The 8,284-nt window shown below is 40.8% G+C and overlaps 1 long non-coding RNA gene across 2 annotated transcripts; it reads left to right on the top strand.

Annotated features, from left to right (window-relative positions):
• Positions 1–1,307: 1,307 nt before the first annotated feature.
• On the top strand, positions 1,308–6,991 carry LOC133928907 (uncharacterized). Of its 2 annotated transcripts, XR_009911541.1 has the most exons (8): positions 1,308–1,843; positions 3,129–4,880; positions 5,007–5,055; positions 5,690–5,790; positions 5,920–5,998; positions 6,085–6,215; positions 6,297–6,372; positions 6,456–6,991. It is a non-coding gene; the product is annotated as an uncharacterized LOC133928907 (long non-coding RNA). The 2 variants fall into 2 exon arrangements; XR_009911540.1 differs by having other exon boundaries at positions 5,690–5,998.
• Positions 6,992–8,284: the final 1,293 nt, after the last annotated feature.

Raw genomic sequence — 8,284 nt, 5'->3', positions numbered from 1 at the left:
TTTTTGTTTTTCCCCGCTTAGATCTTGTAGCGATGCATTTGTTTCCCTCCAAATAGCAAACAACTCCTCAATCCTATGAATACAGCGTGCATGTAGCTATGTATATGGTGGAAAGGATACGTCTAGCTGGCTACCGTTGGTTCAGGCTGGGTAGCTTGCATTAGGTAAGGCAAACTTTACCGTAGATGGGGCATATGTCTTGGATGCTTAAGGGTGAAAAATGTATAGTGGATATCTGAATTATTCGATATTTGTATTCGTTTTTAAAATAAATACTAAAATGGATGCATCCGAATTCATTTTTGAGATTTATATTCAAATGTGGATATTTGAATTCGAGAGTGGAAAATGGATATATCATATCCGCCAACCAGATAACCAAATTTCGCTGAAGTTTTAGAAATTTCAGAGGTGAACGAAATTGATATATTCCAACCTAATCAAATTGGAACAAAATTTAGTCAAATTTTATCAAATTTCAATCAAATTTGACCAAATTTTGACCAAAAATATACTACCATATCTGATCTGTTTTCGCTGTATTAGGTCATCTCCAGTAGCTATCTTAAATTTTCATCATAAAAACACTATTACATCATTTCCTATCACTATTACAACATCTCTTATTTTTTCATCTCTAGCAGCTACCCTATTTTCTACCTTCTACTCCTCTTTTTCTCTCTCCGAAAAACAGAAATAAATAAAAGGATAGAATAGAAAAGTAGAAAAGAGATGACCCCGATCCTCTGCAGTAGAGAAGCAATATATTTACTGTACACAAAGTACTGAAGCAACAGTATTCCGTTATACTGTAGCATTGACTTCTACTATTTATTAGTTACTGTAGTATCTGATGTGCTCCGTTGTTTTTATCTGACGGTTGGAAAAGAGTCTAATGCATCTTACTGCAACCCTCTGCAGTTGCTCTGACAGTTGAGGAAGGGTCTAATCCAAATCCGAAAAGAGATATATGATTAGGATTAAATTTTATTTCTATTTTAGTGGGATATTGGACTGTTTGGTATTTGGTTTTAATAGACTAAGCTAAAGTTTGGACTGTTTGCTCAAAATTTAATCGTTAAAATAGTGTTTAGTTTGAGATGAATTTAAAATTTGGCAAGCTAAAAATTTTAACAGATAAATTAACCGTCCAAAATTTACCTACAAATGTTATAAAAAAATTTTGAACAGCTAATTTTTTTCAAAACATAATCAAATTTTAATCTTAATCTTAAACTAAATAAGATACGACCAAAATTTAACTTAGCTAGCTTTAGCCCTAACTAAACAACCCCATTATTTCCCTTTCCAGTATCCATTTCGGGGCTAAGGACACGCCATCGTCGCCCCCACCTGCCGTCGGTGGCCCAGCAGCCCGTGGCCACCGTCCAGCCTCCTCCACTCCCTCCCTGCCAGGTCGTCGTGAGGCTCGCCGTCCACGCGCTCGACCTCGTCGCGGCCCAGGCGCGCCGCCTCGTCTGGCTCAAGACCGACACCGAGCGCTCCTTCCTCATCGGCAGCTCCGTGCCCAAGTCCTCCCTCGCACGCATCACCGAGAACACCAAGTCCGGGGACGTCGTCGTTTTCATCTCCACGACCCGGCTCTGGCCCCTACATCGCCAGCCCGTCGTGCTGGGACGGCGAGTGGCCGCGTGCGGCATCACGGCCAGTTGAGGCCTCGCGGAATCGCGGCAAGTCGAGGGCTCGCGGAATCGCCGGCCGGGACGAGCGCCAAGCGTCCTTCCTTGTTGGCTACGGGGGGTGGTAGCTCCCGGTAAACCGGCCTCGCGGATGTGGACTCCGTGTACGGTCCTGTTCTTAGGATTTGCTTCCATTTGTGCAGGTACAACACGCATCATTACCAGCATTATCACGGATTACCAGCATTTGTTCTTAGGATTGGCCTCCATTTTGTGCAAGTTGTTGAGGAAAAAAGTGGCAGTTAGTGTGGTGCACTTAAGCTGTTCGATGAAATGCCAGTTAGTGTATTCAGTCCAATTTTGTCGCTCATGTTTAGTAGCATGTACAGTTACTCCGGAACTTGTGTAATTTGATTAGAAAATTGTTTTAGTTTTAGCAAATTGGTCATGTGATCCTACATCACAGCAGTAGAGTACAATTTTAGGAGCAATGCAAACCGCTGGTTTAGTTGTCTAGTTTTTTCGGTGACAGTAATAATAGTTGCAGTTCTAGCCTTTGCTGTCACAGATTGCTTTTTTTGTTGGTGAATTTCATTTAATTGAGTGTTCATGTATTCAATCTGTTCCAGTTACATAGGATATTTAAGTGCAATGTAGGAATGAAAGTAGTCAGTAAACCTCCTACTATGTGGATCTTGTTTAATATTTGATGGCTGCAATATGTGCAGCAGTTTAGATCTGTGCACCTATCTTGCTGTAAGGCAAGTGTTATTCTATGGAACCATATTTTTGTAGTGCCAAATGCCAACTTAGATAAAACTTGACGACCGTAGTTGTTCTCAGGAGGAACTTGTGCTAGAATATTGGATCCACCCCTCTTTTTCTTCAACCCTTTCTGATCAACACATGTAAAAATTCTTTACGGTCAATAGAATGATGACAAGCATGTAGTGAGTTTGGACCCTTGTAAAATATCTTCTCATTGTTTTTTTCTTGAATGAATTATCTTCTCTCTGTTGCTAATCCTTCGTATTGTTGGTTTATTTGAATTTAGCATGGTTCAGAAATATGCTGCAGTGTTGCAGTGCAGCAGCAGCAGCAGTTCACGGGTTGTTCATGCACATACAAAAGAATAAAGCACTATGTACTAATATGCTGCTAGTTATATAATCAATTTACGAATGCATTGTGTTATTTGACTTTAATGAAAACAAGATCTACTCTCGGGTTGATTCGGCAGCTAGTGAGTCTCGATAGAATTAGTGTGTTGGAATGGAACTTATTAGTGTTAGCACCTGATAAGGAAGCTGTATTGCCAGGAGAAATTCTGCCTGAATTCAGATTGCCGAGAGAGCTTCTTGACTATGTTACTGCTGAGCACTATTCCCTATCTGAAACACCAATATATTGTCAGCTTTTTGTTGCTGTTTGCTCTCTTGAATTTTGGTTGTTTTGAAATGGTTTTGATGTTTTATTATTCAATTGCAGTTGACTGTGATGGATGGCAAAGGGTACGTTAGCCTGGAGGAACTGGAGGAATATAATAGAGTGATAAATCAGACTTTTAGGCGGGAGAAGGATTGTTATGAGTTCTACAATTCGAATGTAGAGTTGAAAGGCTTCAGCGTGAGAAAGGACAAGGTCAGGAAGAAACCAGGCACCAAGGATGTGATATGGAGGAGGTTATGCTGTTCCTGTGAAGGAGACAGGTCATTAGAATCCTTTGAGAGAACCTATAAATAAAGGGTGCCATGGGCATTTACCCGGTGTGGATGCGAAGCTAAGCTCGACATCCAGCTGAGTGAAGCTAACGGTCTATGGTTTGTTAAGGATTTATTGATATCCATGATCATCTACTTGCAAAACCCCAGCATGTTTTTGTACTGCAGTTTCACCGTGGGCTAAGCAATCCTACTACAATGCCTTCGATGATGTTGCCGTCTTCGACAGTACCTACCGCGTGAACTGGTACAATCTTCCCTTTGTCCCTTTCATAGGAATTGACCATCATCGTAGTACAATGGTCTTTGGTTGTGGTATAATTCCATATGAGACCGTTTCTTCATATGTGTGACTGCTTGAGGCTTTGCTGGAGGCGATGCAGCAGAAACATCCATTATCATTGATCACAGATGGGGACTATGCAATGTCGAGAGCAATTCAGATTGTTATACCTGAGGCAGATCACCGGTTGTGCAGCTGGCATATAGAGCAGAACATGGTTAAATACCTCCGCGGTCAGAAGCTTAGTGACTTTAGAATTCATCTACCATGCAATGGAGGTTGATGAATTTGAGAGACGTTGGGTACATTTTAAGGAGACTCATAACATCACAGAAAATGACGTATGGATTTGGTGGATGTACGAACTTAGGAAAAAGTGATCCGTTGCATACACTAAAGGAAGACGTTTTTGGGCATGCAGAGCAATCAACTAAGTGAGAGTTTGAACTTAAAGGCTTCACAGACCGGCAAATGTCACTGGTTGATTTAGTGGAGCATTACAAGTTTTTCTTGTCACATCCGTAGGAATGAGGTTGACCTTGATGCGAAAGCTTTGGTGTTTGTCCCCTTCACAGAGATAATTGCTGACCTATTTGAGAAAAGGGCTGCGTGTATTTTCACACCGACGATCTTCTCGATGGTCAGGGAGCAAATTGGGAGACTATCTAAATGGGAGGTCACGGAAGTGATGGGGGATAATGGTTCTCTCAGGTATGAAGTTGCATCAAAAGCTAACAGTGAATGATGGGTTCATGTGACATGTACTTTTGATGGCTCTTCGATGCTGAATGCTAGCTGCCCTTGCCGAATGCTGGAGTGAGAAGCTATTCCATGGCACACACATTTTGAGTGGTTTGAGGTCTGTCCATCAGACACCTTTCCTACTTGTTGTGTTATGCTTAGGTGGACGATGCAAGCGAAGAGCGCATGCCCATTAGATGGAGGTACCAATACGCAGGTCTGGTTATAACAAATGGATTATTGCCGTGGCCTACATCACAAGGGTAATCTTGCTTTTTCAAAGCTTCAAGGACCGTGGAGGAGACGGAGAGGGTGATGCGGCCCTTTGGGCCTTTGCCTGCGCACTTTTCAGGGGCAAACTGACCCTTTACAAGCAAAGTCCTTGATCCAAAGAAGATTATTACGAAAGATGCTCCTCAATCAAATAAGATGTGGAAGCCATACCAAGAATCCTTGAGGAGAAATTAACTTTAAAACTTCTGGTACCATCTCGAGGTAACTTTAGTTAGGAGCTGAAATATGTACTTTAATTTGTCCCTCCATGCAGTCCGGTAATTTATTATATGCACTTAATTTGATATGTTTCAATTCCTTGTGAAATGATTGTACTGTCATTTGCAGGTCAGATTTCGTCACCCCCAAAGTCTTTGATTCCTTCATGTCAGTTCAGGTAGGAACTTTTATCCAATTTCTACAGCAAGTTTAGGTAGTCCTCCTGTTTGCACCCTGAGCTCTTGGTCTAATGCTGTTGAGCTTATATTGGTAAACAATGCTTCTCCTTTCATGTGATTGCATTGGTGATATATTAGGCCTATTTGGCAGAGTTTCAGATCCAAGAATTCTTAGAACTGGGTATTTCTTATTTCAAAAATTCGTGGAGTTAGAGTTGTGGGTACACCGAGGGTGTTTTGATGAGCCGTTTTGTTTATATTTTAGTTTAAAAATAAAGACTTAAAATACTTTATCTCAGCCTACAAACTTATGATCTGACGTGGAGCTGGGAGCTAGAGTCCTGCCAAACAGGGCCATTGTGTATACTAAGTGCAGGTTGACTCTGTTTAGTTCATTTGTTTGGCGTCATGGTACTCCTACATGTTGCTGTCAATTGAGCACATGTGCAGTAGTTGGTTGTATCAAAATTTCTGTTTTGATCCCTAGAAAACTGAAATTGATACATGCTTCATAACCTATGTTCTTGGTCCTTCTGTTTACAAGGAATGTCGTGTGACGACCTAACATGTTAGTTACTTAGTTCATGTTTCTGTGTGCGCTTCCAAGGGAATCACAATTTGTTGACCTGACAGGTTGCAAAGTCTGCTGTCAAGAAGAGCAGGATCATTGGATAGAGTCCAACTTCTCCATAGTCTGAAGTAAAGCAGAGTTTCTAGATGAGTTGTTTGAAGATGTGATAAGACTATGAGATTTCTGATTTTTCTCCTTTCTTACAATAATATAATATTCTGAATTTCCTATGTAAACTGATAAGTGGTTGTCTTCTTGCCAATAAATATCATGGGGAGCCATTGGTACTTAGCAGTTATCAATGCCAGACTACGTAAGATATAGGTTCTCGACTCACTAGGGCGGGAAATCGTCAGGACCTCCATACTATGGTGAGTTATTACTACTTCCATACCCATCCTCCATTAAGATTATTCGAAATGTTTTAGGTCTGTTACTAATAATTGTCACTACACAGCTGATGTGACTGCAGAATTATTTCAACAATGTAGCACTACAAAACGGATCTAAGGACCATAAGTGGAAGGACCTCAAAGTTACATCTTGGCCAGTCACAGAAGAATTGAAAAGCCCAATGCAGACAGATGGGTACACTGAACACACTGCTTCTTATAATATTACTTCTCGTTACTTAATAAATGTTCCTCTAAATATTCCGCAATTATGTAGATCATCCTGAGGTTTATTCATGCTTAAGTATACAGAATGCTGGACTGGAACTAGGCCATCTCCCATTTTTACATAGGTATTTTGTGCACAATTAATTTTTAGCGAATATATTAGTCCCATGTTAACAAGTTTTTCCTAACAATTATTTTGCATACCTAGTGCACAGGAGGACATAGACCATTTTAGACTCTAAGCTGAACAAAATCAAAGGAGGTCCTAAGTCCTTCCAAACTGATGGCAAGCAAACGATGAAGAAGAGGTTATAGCTATAGATTAAAATAGTACTTGAGCACCAACTTCAGGGCCATGCTTTGCCTGTGGGGTGGAAGTCAAAGCCCTAACCAGATGTGGAGGGGCAGCCAACCGATAAGATCCTGAAGGAGATATAACAGGCTCGGAAGCAAACGGTAATGGTGAGGCTTTAGGTGGAGAAACGAATGGCGAGGGCGATGGAGCAGGCACTGGTGTTAGTATTTGCCCTTGTCTATCCTTCTTGTGCTTCTTGTGTACAGGATTGTGTGTAAGTGGTTGGGGAAATGCAGCAGGATGGTTTCCACCGCCAATCTGCATTAACCTTGCAAATTGAAGCAAATGCAAAACAGTGTTTGCTACATTGAAGCAGAAAAATGACAGATATGTAACTTTGTAAATCATATTTCCAGTGTTTAATACGTACGGCCGATGTGTGATTCAAATAGCCAGGAAAATACCTCCATATGTGTACCAGTTGATAAATATACCAACATTTGATGATCTCTCTTTAGCTCTAATGCTATCCAAACAATTCATAGTTATACAGTTTAACCCATCCCAGTAATCCCAAGGCAAACAAACTCTGTCCAATTCCATGTCTAATCTTCAAAATTATGAATAACCAACTAGAAGCAGAAAGGGCACCATTGCTCCATACAAGAAAAGATTATGTAGCTTCACAACACTCACTCAAGATGAGCAGCAGGCTGTCCAATGCTACTGCACTCCCCAGCACCGCCGACGCGATGTTTGCTGTCGATGCCGGCGAGTCTCGTGTGCCGGCCTGGGCCGCCGCCACCTCTGCACGACGCCCATTCATTCTGCATAGCGCCGCCACCGTGGATGTCGTCACCGCAGCATGTCGGCAATGGACATGACAACGACGCCGTACCCGGAATTGTCTTCTCTGTGATGCGCGAGAGGGATGACCGGGGAAGAAAATTAAGGAACCCTAGAGAATTGTCAACGAGGAGAGAAGAAATGCTTGAAAAAAAAAAGGCTCAAGCGTAACACTTTGACCTAATGGATACACGTAATTACTAGTGTGCCATTACTACTGGATAAATAATTTGTACAGACGGTTCGAAAACCCCGTGTGTGACATTTTTTTGAACCATTTATACTAAAGAGTTTGTACAAATCAGATTTTTACAGACGGGTTTTGAACCATAATGATTAGTACAGACGGTTCCAAATTAGAGTCATCTGCACTAAGTTTTCTAGAGCTTAAAAAATCTAAAAATAATTTTTCTACCCACACCAACCCCCTAATGTTATTATGTAGGCGCGGTTGCAAGTCACGCGATTTTTCGCACGAAATAACACTTGTGTATTTTCCGAGAGTCGAACCACAACCTCTAACCCCATGTGAAACTTACTTCCCATCTCACATATCATTGAATACTGAAAATTACATGAAAATAATCTATATAACAGATACACTCTAAACGAGTGTGACACTAATAATACAGATGATTCCAAGTTTAAAACCATCTGTACTAATAATATTGACGGTTCCTAGTTTAGAACTATCGATATTGTTTCAATTGTACAGACGTTTCTAGTTTAGAATCGTTTGATGGTTCTAAACTAAAACTGTCTGTACAAATAGAATAATACAGATAATTTTAGTTTAGAACCATCTATACTATTAATATAAACTGTTGTAGTTTATAACCGTTTGCACTGTAGCGTCCCACTTTATTGGAACGACTCATTGTCATTTTCTCAAATGA

Source organism: Phragmites australis, chromosome 9 (assembly GCF_958298935.1).
Source record: "Phragmites australis chromosome 9, lpPhrAust1.1, whole genome shotgun sequence".
Classification (NCBI taxonomy): Eukaryota; Viridiplantae; Streptophyta; class Magnoliopsida; order Poales; family Poaceae; genus Phragmites; species Phragmites australis.
This window is presented reverse-complemented; position numbering and strand designations above follow the sequence as displayed.